Genomic DNA, 12283 nt, shown 5'->3' with positions numbered 1-12283 from the left:
GTGATCTTGCGCCCCAGCAGAACCGTCCAGATTGCGCCCCCAGCCACGGACAAGTTAGCTCTTCTTTCCTCCGCTCGTCCAACCCCCCCTCCACCCATTCAATTCACCCTGGAACTACAAGTATCAAAAAGTACAATGTTAGAGGCTTCCCCCCCACCCCATAGCAATATAATTGGATTCAGCTAGCTGGTCAGTCTACTTTCGGTTTCCCTCCTGGCTCCTTGTTAAATTAATACTGCATCAGAAACTTCCCAAGCAGATATCCAAAGTTCTTTGGCATTTCTCCAGTTGTTAATGAGATGTCTCTTCTAGTCCAGGGGAGTCTTTTCATCTTCTTCCAGGAAACCAAGAGTCAAAAACCTTGATTTTCCCTTTTTTTCTTTTTAACAGTCATTTCCACACAGTTAGTCATTAATAGAGTTATTAAAACCTTATTATATGGTGTGTGTTTCAGCCAGCCATCCGGCTGCTGCAACTATTCCCTGGGTGCGACCACACTGTCCTGTCTGTGTGTTTGGAAGGGAATGGGAGCTATGCTCCCCCAGAGACACGACACTCCTTCTTCCTTAGCTGTGCTGCTCAACATTTGAGGAAACCTTCACAGTTCTGGGATGCCGAGGAAGCAAACCAATAGTCACGTTCATCTGTACTGGCTCAGTATGCCCTATTCTGACAGATGCTGCCTTTCATATTCACACTCAACGCCAAGAGCCTTTCCGCTCCAGAGATCTGGGCCTGAACCCGGGATCTGCACGCCAAGGCTGGAGTAAGAAAGAGCCCTTGCCAGCTGGCCACGTTGGGCGCCTGCCTGGAGAGTGGAAGCCGGGGGTTGGAGGGACATCGTGCTGCTCCTGGCAACCCCCACCCAACCCGACGTCCTCCTCCGCCTGAATCCTGCTTCCCCCGGACGCACTTCCCATCCTGGAGCGGCTGGGGTGGGAGGCTAAGCTGGCCCAAGGACTGGCCCAAGGTAGCTCAGCCAAGTTGCCAAGGCCAGCATTTAAGACCGCGCATCCTTTCCCCTCAGATGAGAAAGCCGGGATGAGTCATGCTAGCAGCCTGTGGCCTTGATGGGCTTTGTGGCAACCCAGCCCAGCTGCTATAGTCCACCTCTGAACCGAGGAAGCGCAACTGGAGAGACAGAGCCCAGCACTTTTCTGACGGGACAGAAGCGCCCGACTTCCCCCTCCCACTTGCCACCCGCCCCAGTCTTTCTCCGGCGGCTCAGTTTAGCGGCTCATCCCAGGTGGGAATTCGGGTGGCGCTGCTTGCAGAAGGAGAAGTGGCTGGCGCTAGCGGACACTCCCATTGTTCTTCTCAGGTAGGACTTCCGGGAGCCAGAGGAACGTTTTACCAAAAAGTATGGCTTGACTACTGATTTCCCATTTAAAGGAAGGCAAAACGACCCAAGTTTGGCGGACAGGTGAAAAAAACCACGAATTACATTTAAAGTTCTGTGAGATGCAAAGGAAAGCTTGCTTTTTAAACTTGTATTTGACAGCTTGTTGCCTGGTGCGGTTAACGGAATGGGGATATTGAGAAAGAAGAGACTTGGAATCAGAAGGTTAGGATTTAAGGTAAGGTTACCAGATTTTTTTAAAAATAAGAAGTAATACCTTCTCTTCTGGGTCTCCTCTGTCGCGTGGCCTTCCTCTGGGCCCCAGCCTGATCTCTTGGAGTGCTATCTGCCCTGGAGTAGGCTCGGGTCGGGCCTGGGCTCGGCCCCGTGTCCTTGCCCTCCTGGTGCTCTCCTACCTCTCTTCCTCAGCGGCCGCAAGGTCGGGGCTCCCCTCTTTTTTCTCCTTCCTCTTTCTCTCTCTTCCTTCTCCTTCTCCTTTCCTCCTTCTCCCTGGGTTGGCTCCGGGGTTTTTACTGGCCCTGGAGCGCCGCTGGGCAGTCGGCCACGTGGCCGGGCGCTCTCGCTCCTGCCTCGATTTGGGTCCTGGGAGGGGGTGTGTCAGTGGTTCCCCCAGTTGACGCACCGGGCACCCCTGGTTCCCCCTCGGCAGTGGCAGCGCAGGCAGCAGTCTCAGCAGCCCGGAGCCAGCCTGGTAGTGCACTTGGCTCTGGCTGGCTTCAGGAGCTGCTCATTGCCGTGGCACCCGCCATTTTGACTCGCCGGAAGTCCCCATATGATGTGTCTTGGGCCGTTGAACCAATCACGCAACATTCCTTCCCTACTAATAAATCTACAACACTTAAAATATAAATCTGGGGGCCTTATATGAAACCGGGGACATTCCGGGGGCGGATTTTGTTGGGGACAGATTTTTAAATCCGGGGACTGTCCCCAGGAGACGGAGACATCTGGCAATCATTCCGTAATAGGGCTTCTCCTGCCTTTGCCAGTATGTCAGCCTTCTCCGCCTCCTTAAAGAGGGCGTTTAGAAGCACTTGTACGTCTGGCCATACGGGATTGTGAGTGGAGAAGGTGGCGCAGTCTGGATGAGTCCCTCTGTCTTGCTCTTTGGTCACTGTGACCGAGCACCATTTTGGGCCGATCAGGATCTATGGGGAAGGGGATCCACCCAGAAGTTGTGGAGGGAACGGGAAGAGAAGCTTGGTCAAGAGACTGGCTCATGTCAGAAGGAGGCCTGACTGCATCCTTGGCGAAGCCCAGGGCAGGGCAGGAAGGCAGCATTGCCCAGCGGGAAGGCATTCGGAGGCAAATCATCAGCAAGGAGCAGAAAATCCCCTCCCCTTCCCTCAAGAAGACTGAAGAATCTCTAGTCGGCCTTCAGGTGAGTTCAGCATCCCAGGTCTCTGGGGTGTTCCTGTCCATTAGAAAGCTGACTCGAGGCTCCGTCAAGTGAGCCCCTACACTCCTTGCGTACATGGAAGGGGCACAGAAAGGATGGGAGGCAGCCTTTTCCTGGAGCCGTCTTACCTGCAGCAGTTCACTCGCTGGCTGCTGACCCTTTTCCTCCATCACCTGGATGATCTCTCAAGAGAGGAGAGTTTCCTGCAGAGTCTGGCCAGCTGCTCATCCCTTCTCCCTGCAATCTCCTTCTCCACCTCTTCCACATGATTCAGCAGACGCTTTTCTTCTTCTTCTTCTTCCAGGAACTGGCACAGTTGTCTCAACTTCTCCACAGTCTTCAGCCTCTCCGCTCACAATTAGGATTAGGATTTGAAGTGAACTGCTTCCACCCTCTCAGCTCACAAGTCCTCAGGCTTCTCCTTGACTGCTTTTCACATAATAAACAACAATGGGAAATAAACTCCATTTAGCTGCATTCAAAGGTGAACTTACCTAATTCGCAATTCTTGGGAAAATATGGAGACCAAAACAGCAATCTTTTGAAATTCACACCTCTGAATTTCTCAAGGTTGACCCACCCAGGTAATGTTCACAAAAAATGAATTTATGAGGGTAAAGCACGTATTAACATCTTTATACGAGAAGGTAGCCACCCTAGCATTTGATTCATTTTCAGAATAATAAATAAATAACAACGAGAAATGAGAGAAGTTGAAATGGGCAGATTTCCCCCTCCCTCCTCAGTCCGGACTTGCTTCTTGAAGTGCTTGTTCCCTCACTAGTAACAAAAGGGACACTTCCAAGGAGGTCTTTGCTTTCCTTGTCCAGGTCTGCTTGATAGGCCAGAATTTCCCCTCTCTCTTTCCTCCGAATCTCCAGGCGGCGACAAAGAGAGGAGATGTATATTATACTGGCTTCTTAGGTCCAGTGGCCTTGCTATAATAGGAAAGGAATTGACTGGAGGAAAGAAAAGTACAGAGGTTTTCAACCTTTTGGGGTCCACGGCTCCCTGGACCAACTCCCTTCTTTCTGCGGCACCCCTGTGGGCTCAGGAGACCAGTTAGGTCCCCCCTTGCTTGCCACCCCTCCCCCTTTCTTGAACAGCCTCCCTTGCAGAGTGCTCTCTCAGCCTCCTCTCCTCTCCCCTCTCCTTAGGAGTCCTCCTCTTGGCCTCTGAGCTGCCCCTGCTGCCCCCCAGGGGCCTGGGACTTGCCTGTCCATTCGCAACAGCAAGGGCCCCTCGCCAGTTGGCTTGCTTCCTCTGAGGCCGCCTCAGCTCCTGGCAGCCCACACCCCCTGGCCAGCCCCAGAGGCACCATTCTCTGGGGGAGAACAGCTGGGCAAGCCTTGGGGAGGCAGAGATGGCATCCGAGGAGGGAGGGAAGGAAAGAGGGACAGAGGCCAGTGTCTCCCGTGGCACCCCGACCATCATTCAAGGCACCCCAGCTGCCACAGCACACTGCTTGAAAACCACTGCAGAACTGGGATGGGAAAGGTTTCTAGTCCAACTAACTGGTCTGGAGAAGAGGAAAGGCAGCCATGCTTGCTCCTTTGTCTTCTCCGAGGAGACTTCCAGCCTGACTTCTCATCTTGAGGCCCCAGCGAGAAGTGGGAAGAGGAGCAGGAGGAAGCATCCCCAGAAGAAGTGTGCTCCCCACCAGTAGGTGCTTCCACCCCCCCTCTCCTAAATCTGCTTCCAACAGATACTTGGGGGGGGTGGCATCCTGCACCATCTGGTCAATTCCTGGTGTTAGGAGAATTAGAAGGTCTAAGATATAAGCAGATACATAAATACCGTAAGTAGTTCTCATCACAAAAGAATATGCAGGTAAACCCATGAACAGCCAGGTAAACCCATCAACAGGTTTCCTGCCAGACAGGAGTCTGTTGTAGGCCGCCCCTTCTGTGATGTATGTATGATGTATGGAGGGTGGTCTTGGGCTGCAGGGTGGGTGAAATATACTCAGAGTCGCAAAGTGATTTCATGCTCTTTATTCAGCTCATAGTGGTGAGGAGGAATGAATGCAAGTCCCCTCAAAGTATCTGCTTTATATACATTATTTACACAATGGTCTGCACATGATTGGCTAATTCTGGAATTCTACTGTAAACCAATCAGGTTGTGGATTCACTTCTATCTGGAGCATGATTGGGTGGTTCCTGCTAACCAATCATACTGCTGCATTGTTCTAGGACCAATCAGACTGCTGCATTCTGAATCCTATTGATCTAGGACCAGTCAGACTGCTGCCTTTTGGAGCCTATTGTTCTAGGACCAATCAGACTGCTGCAGTTTGGATCCTATTCAACTCAGTACATAACACCCCTCCCCTCTAAGTTCCAGTCCTGCCCGGGAGGTCGCATTCATAGTCCTGAAGGTACGCCGGCGGCCTACGTGTGCGTGGCGGCCTGGGGTGTTCCCTGGTCCGGGGTTCAGGTTCTGGCTCGTGTTCCAAGGATGGGGCTGTTTGGTCTGGCGCAACCGGCTCGCTCCGTCGTGGTTCTGGTTCCGGTGTCCTTTCGGCCTCACGGGTCCTCTCTGTATTTACTGATTCTGCCTCTCCTGCTTGCCCCTGCTGCTCTATGGGCCTCACTGCCCCACTGTTCCCTTGGGACTCCTCTGACCTGTCCTCCTCCTCCTGGTTTTCTCCCGGGAATCGTTGCCGTATCTGGTCGTAGTGACGGCGCCAGCATTGCCCCCCATCTGTTAGCACCTCGTACGACACGGGGCCAGTGACCCTGGTGACTGTGGCGGGTACCCATGCAGGGCCTGCGCCAAAATTCTTTGCTTACACTGGGTCCTGGGCCTCGAAGGTCCAGGGGTTCCTGCCTTCCTCCACCACTACCTCATCCTGAGCTCTATCGGGGTGAAGGCGGTCCAATCTGATTGCAAGGCGCCGACCCATTAGTAGTTCAGCCGGGCTCCGGCCAGTCGTTGAGCTGGGGGTGCTGTGCTGTGCTAGAAGGAATGTGGCAAGGCGGTACTCCCAATCCCCTTGCGTCATGCGGCGAAGGGTGTCCTTGCTGGTCCGCACCATGCGTTCTGCTTGGCCATTGGTGGCCGGGTGGAATGGCGCCGAACAGATGTGGCGGATGGCGTTCGGCACTGTGAAGGTTTGAAATTCTCCTGACGTAAATGCAGTCCCGTTGTCTGAGACGAGAGTGTCAGGGAGCCCGTGGGTTGCAAACAGCCTGCGTAGTACCCGGATGGCTGCGGACGTAGAACTGGACGGTATCAGTGCGACTTCCAGCCATTTGGTGTGGGAGTCCACCACTATGAAGAATGTTTTCCCCTGAAAGGGGCCAGCGAAGTCCACATGCAGGCGTGACCATGGTGCTCGGGCGGACTCCCAGGACTGGACTGGGGCCCTTGGGGGATCTGGGCGGGATTCTTGGCAGGCCTGGCAGTGTTTGACCCAGGCCTCTATCTCTCCGTCAATCCTCGGCCACCACACATAACTCCTGGCAAGGGCTTTCATTCTTACTACCCCTGGGTGTGTCTCGTGTAGGGCTGTGAGGACCCTTTTGCGGAGGGGCTGGGGAACAACGACCCTGCTTCCCCATAACAGGCACCCCTTGTGGGCTGACAGTTCATGTTTGCGGGTTGTGTAGCCGGCAAATTCTGGCCCGGGGCTGCTGCTGGGCCATCCCCTCCACACCCAGTCCAGGACCCGGGAGATGACCCTATCTTTCTTGGAATGGTGTGCAACTTCTTGTGCCTGAATGGGGCGGTCGGGAAGCAGCTCCAGGCTCATAACCTCTTGTGCAGGTGCTGGGTCGGGGCCTGTTTCCGGTAGTGGTAGCCTGCTGAGGGCGTCCGCATGGCCCATCGCCTTCCCAGGGCAGTGAATCAGTGCATACTGGTAGCTGGCAAGGAAAATTGACCACCTGAGGACGCGAGGAGACAGCACTTGGGGGGTCTGCTTTTCGGGGGCAGTAATGAGGACTTCCCTTCTGCGATCAGTCCAGATAGAGCAAAAGGCGGGGAAGCCCGTACCAGAGTGAATTTGGCGTGAAGTTGGAGTGAGATCCCAATCAAAAGACCCCCTTTGGGGCAGGCAAACAAGCCAAGCAGCGGCTTATGGTCAGTCACCACGGTGAAGGGCCGCCCGTACAAGAAATCACGGATTTTTTTTACTCCCTTCACGATTGCCAGACTCTCCTTGTCGATTTGCAAGTAGTTCCGCTAGGTTTCGTTGAGTGTCTGGGAAAGGTACCGTATTTTTCGCACTATAGGACACACTTTTTCCCTTCCAAAAATGAAGGGGAAATGTGTGTGCGTCCTATGGTGCGAATGCAGGCTTTCGCTGAAGCTGGAGAGCCCCACCGCCAGCCCCACAAGCTCGGGGGACAGCGGGGAGGCGGAACGCCGCCATCCCGCTGTCCCCCGACTTGGTTAGAAGGCCTGCTCCTCCCCGTCGCCAGCCCCGCAAACTCGGGGGACAGCGGGAGAGGCGCAATGCACCCTTCCCGCTGCCCCCCGACTTGGCTAGAAGGCTGGCGGGGGGGAGAAGCCTGCTCCTCTCCGTCGCCAGCCCCGCAAACTCGGGAGACAGCGGGAGAGGCACAGCGCGCCCTTCCCACTGTCTCCCGACTTGGCTAGAAGGCTGGCGGGGGGGAGAAGCCTGCTCCTCTCTGTCGCCAGCCCCGCAAACTCGGGAGACAGCGGGAGAGGCGCAGCGCGCCCTCCCGCTGTCTCCCGACGTGGTTTGGAGGCTGGCGGAGGGCTTCCTCCTCCCCCAGCCCCGCAAGCTCCCAGAGCGATGCCAAAGCTGCGCGCAGCTTCCGCATGGCTCTGGGTCCCGTTCTGGGGGAGGGGGAAGCTCGGGCTTCCCCCGCCCCAGCCCTGCGTCTCCAGCCGGGAGACGGTCGCGGGGGGCTGCTTTAGCCCCGCGCGCGCTCTCCCGGCTGGAGAGGTGACGCGTGCCTATGGCAGGAGCCTCCATAGCCGAGCGTCACCTCTCCAGCTGGGAGAGCGCGCGCGGGGCTAAAGCAGCCCCCTGCGACCCTCTCCCGGCTGGAGAGGTGACGCGCGCCTATGGCCGCTGCTCCCTGACCTGCTCTTTGGGGCTGGTGGTGGGCTTCCCCTGCCAGCCCCAAAGAGCAGGTCGAAAGGAACCTGAATCCTGGAGAGCGAGAGGGGTCGGTGCGCACCGACCCCTCTCGCTCTCCAGGCTTCCAAGGTAGCCGCCTGAACACACCTTAAATGGCACCTTGTTTTAGAGCGGGAAAACAAGAGGGGGGGAATTCTCCCACTCTCTGCGCAGCGCCTCCTGCCGCTTCGCTGAAGGGGCGCTGGGCAGAGAGCGGAAGAATTTTTTTCCCTTGTTCTCCTCCCTCTAAAACAAGGTGTGTCCTATTGTTCGGTGCGTCCTATGGTGCGAAAAATACGGTATGCCACTGGTACCTCTCTTCCATCCAGGAGTTGGTGTCCCAGGACAGCGCCGATGCCATAGGGCAAGGCGCCACATGCTAGCACCACCGGCAGCCTCTCGTCGAAGTGTGCCAAGACCGAGTTTGAGACAAGCAAGTCCTTGACTGCCTGGAATGCGGCCTCCTGGCGCTGGCCCCACACCCAAGGGGCCCGCTTGTCCAGGAGTCTGTGTAGGGGCTCCGCTACCGCCGCCTTGTGGGGAAGGAAGGAATGGTAAAAGTTCAATAGTCCCAAGAAGGCCTGAAGTTCAGTCTTGTTCTTGGGCGCTGGGGCATCACAAATGGCCCGTACCTTGTCCCCAGTCGGGTGGACCCCTTCTGTGTCCACCATAAATCCCAGCAAGTCCACTTGAGGCACTTCTAGTAGACATTTTTACCGCTTCACCTTGAGACCCGCCATCTGGAAACGGTGCAGAATGGTGCGGAGGCGGTCCTCAAACTCCTCTGGTGTGGAAGCTTGAGCTTCCCCCGCCCCAGCCCCGCGCCTGGGGGAAAAATAATTTCCCCCCCTTTATTTCCCCCCCAAAAAACTGGGTGCGCCCTATGGTCCGGTGTGCCCTATGGTGCGAAAAATACGGTAATAATATTATGGAAATAAATAAACAAATAAGAGAGAAAGAAAAAGACCTAGTGAAAAACCCAAAGAATGAAGATATCCTCCAACAAATAAAGAATTTACAAGCCCACCTATCAAATTTAATAAATAGGGAAGTAGAGAAAAAAATTATATGGACGAAACAAAGATATTTTGAACTGGCAAATAAACCGGGTTGGATGCTGGCATGGTTTATCAAAGAAAGACAGGTAGAAAGAGTAATAAATAGAATTATTGACGAAGAAAAGGAAATCGTTGACCCAAAACAAATTAAAGAAAGTTTTATAAAATATTACAAAAAATTATATAAAGTAGAATTAAAAGAGGAAAAGAAAATTCAAAAATACCTATCAGAAAATAGACTACCAGATATAGAAGAAGAATATGCAATATTAAATTCAAATATTGAACTTGAAGAGATTAAAAAAGTGATTAAAAATATGAAGGAGGGGAAATGCCTGGACCAGACGGAATCTCAGTAACATATTATAAAAAATTAGAGGAAATAATAACACCCAAATTGTAATTAATTATGAATGATTTTTTAGATAAAGGAGAAATACTGTGCTCGTCCAGGGGGGAGGTTACCGTGGGGCGAGGTCCAGGACCTAAGTTGAGGGTCGGCAGACAGTCCTCCTCGGGCGAAGCGGGGTCCACAGCGAGACGCCGGGCAAGGACAGGAACTCTGGGGGAACAGGACTGGATGCTGGCCAAAACAGCTCTTCAACGACGTTGCTCCCGCAACCTGGGACCGGGCTGACTGGCCTTTATCTTCTCTGAGGCCAGGGGCAGTCCCGGCCCCCAGGAGACCCACCTCTCCTGGCCTTAAGGCGAGCACTCCTCCTGGGAGAAACCAGTTCCCTTCGCCTCTCTGCCCTGAGCCTCTGCAGTTCAGGAGAGGCTGAAGGGTTACTGGGCCCAGGGGGAGACTCACCTGTAGGCACTGAGTCCTCAACCACCTCTGGAGCCAGAGTGGATTCACCTGGTGTCTGCTCCTGAGGATCCGGCACAGGTGCAGGCGCTTCAGAATCAAGGCCCTGCCCCAGTTCAGCCGGCCCTGGAGGTGGGGACTCCTGTGCAGGCTGGGATTCCTCCGGTTCAGCCTCTGAATTGGATTCCCAGCCCCCCCCCCTCAATCAAGGGTCTGGACCCGGCTTGCTGGGGTACGCTGCATGGAAGTCTCGGAGGCAGGCAGGCGCGTGGACGTTGGCTGCTGGTTCCCAGGAACGGTCCTCCGGTCCATACCCCTTCCAGTCTATGAGATACTGCAGCTTTCCCCTGCGGTATCGGGAGTCCAGAATGTGTTTCACCTCGTAATCAGGCTCCCCCGAACCAAAACTGGCTGCAGTCGGGGATGGTTCGGGTGGAACTCGTCGGGTGAGGCCACTGGACTCAGAAGGGACCTGTGGAATACCGGGTGAACCTTCAGGGTTGCGGGCAACCGGAGACGGAATGCCACAGGCGAGACCTGGTCCACGATAGGAAACGGGCCGGTGAAACGGGTGTCCAGCTTCCGCGAAGGTTGAGAGGTGTGGAGGTGGCGAGTGGAGATTCATACCAGGTCACCGACGTGGAGTTCCGGCCCCACCTGGCGGTGGCTGTCGGCCTGGGCCTTGTACGCCTCCTTGGCCTGGTGCAGTTGCTCCATCAATAGCTGTTGCTGGGACTGGAGCTCCTGAAGCCACTCCGTCACCGCAGGGACCACGGATGCTGGCAGCACATCCGGAAACAGCCATGGATGATAACCGTAACTGGCCTGGAACGGGGTCTGCTGGGTGGACGCATTCACCGCATTGTTGTAGGCGAACTCCGCCAATGCTAGGTGGTCGACCCAGTCATCCTGCTGGTAGCTGCAGTAACACCGGAGGTACTGCTCCAGCACCGCGTTCGCCCATTCCGTCTGGCCATCGGTCTGTGGGTGGTAGGCTGACGAGAGACAGACCTCTGTCCCGGTGGTCGGGTGCAATGCTCACCAGAAACGGGATGTGAACTAGACGCCCTGGGCGGACACCACACACTCAGGTAGGCCATGCAGGCAGAAGACATGCTGAAGGTACAGCTGAGCGGTTTCCTTAGCTGTGGGTACGGATGGGCAGGGGGTGTTGGAATTCTGCCTGGGTCACAGGAATGTGCCACAACGTAGGCACCGGCAGATATTCCTTGTCGACCTCCCCGCTGCTACTCCCGGCAGATAAGCAGGCGAGGTCTCGGCGATTCTTCCCAGATGTGAGAAGAACACACCGTTTCTTCTCCCTCCCCTTTGGTATCCCCAGGGAGGGGAAAGAAGCAGACAGAAATCTATTTACATTCTTTATTTCTGTCTCTTACATCAGTACAGAGAAACATGTCTGCACTCAACAGCAGTAAGAATAAACTCCACCCATGTACTTCCAGTACGGGTCATATGACACACACACTGAGCTAACATCCGGTGCTCAGTACAGAATGGACTGCCCCTTTCTTCCCATGGCAACAGTCACAAACATCCTGTTTGGCTTTGCAGCCACCTGCAGCTGACTGAGCTGCTAGAGCCTTTGCTTGCTGCTGCATTGGTGCTTTATGGTAACATACTCCCCCTAAAGTATCAATGCGTGCTGCGAGCAAAGCGTCATCCAGAGAAGAAAACAAACAGTTGTTATACTTATAACACTCCCCTGTTGTTTCAGTTCCACCCTTGGAACTACCCGCCACTGGTTTAACCAATGTACCTCTCTGGTTGTGTGACTTCCAAGGAATGAGTGTATTTGCATTACCTTGGTTAGCAACTCTCTGTTGTGCCTTTGTCTCTGACTCAGACACAGCTTCAATTTGCCCTTGGTCGTTTACAACAGCAACACATGCAATAGCTAGGTTTGCAAACTCCTTTGAATACCTCTTGGGTGGTACACCCTTCGTTGCTCTCTCAGACCTACGTAAGAGGTGCTGCTCTTCTTTGCTTTCTGGTTCAGCCTCTGAACTCTCTGGAGAACCAGTACTAAGCTTAATCAGTGGTTCATCCTCCTCTTCTGAGGGTCTAGTCATTATGTGAGATTTCCTCTCAATGACTGTGACAACTGAGCTCCCTGAGCTATCGCTGTCATCATCAGTACTACTGAACTCAATAAGATCATCATCATCATCATCATCATCATCATCAGAATCATCAGAATCATCTCCAGTGGGAAATGTGTGAACAATCACTCTCTCCTGTTCAGGAGCACTCTCTAGAAATTTTGTGAGAATCACCTGACCAGATTCAGACAAAATTACTCTGTAGAGACCCTTTTCATATCCCACAAAAATGCCTCTGGCATTCTTTACCCCACTTGGAGTTTCTGTTCTCACATGAGACCCAAAAACCTTGAAATGGGCAACTGAAGGTTTTCTCTGGAACAGTTTCTCAAAAGGAGAACATCCCAACTCTTTTGAAACCTTCCTCAACCACGTATAAGTGTATGACATCAGCGACTCCGCCCAGAATTCATTTGACAGATGTGAACTAAGCAATTGCGCAT

At 54.0% G+C, this 12283-nt stretch overlaps 1 long non-coding RNA gene across 1 annotated transcript in view; it reads left to right on the top strand.

Moving 5' to 3' along the window:
* Positions 1–12283, top strand: part of LOC310836096 — a 259377-nt gene that overhangs the window by 228123 nt on the left and 18971 nt on the right. The gene's annotated exons all lie outside the window — the stretch shown is intronic.

The sequence above is a fragment of the Podarcis gaigeae genome, assembly GCF_964106915.1.
Source record: "Podarcis gaigeae genome assembly, chromosome: W".
NCBI classification, from domain to species: domain Eukaryota; kingdom Metazoa; phylum Chordata; class Lepidosauria; order Squamata; family Lacertidae; genus Podarcis; species Podarcis gaigeae.
This window is presented reverse-complemented; position numbering and strand designations above follow the sequence as displayed.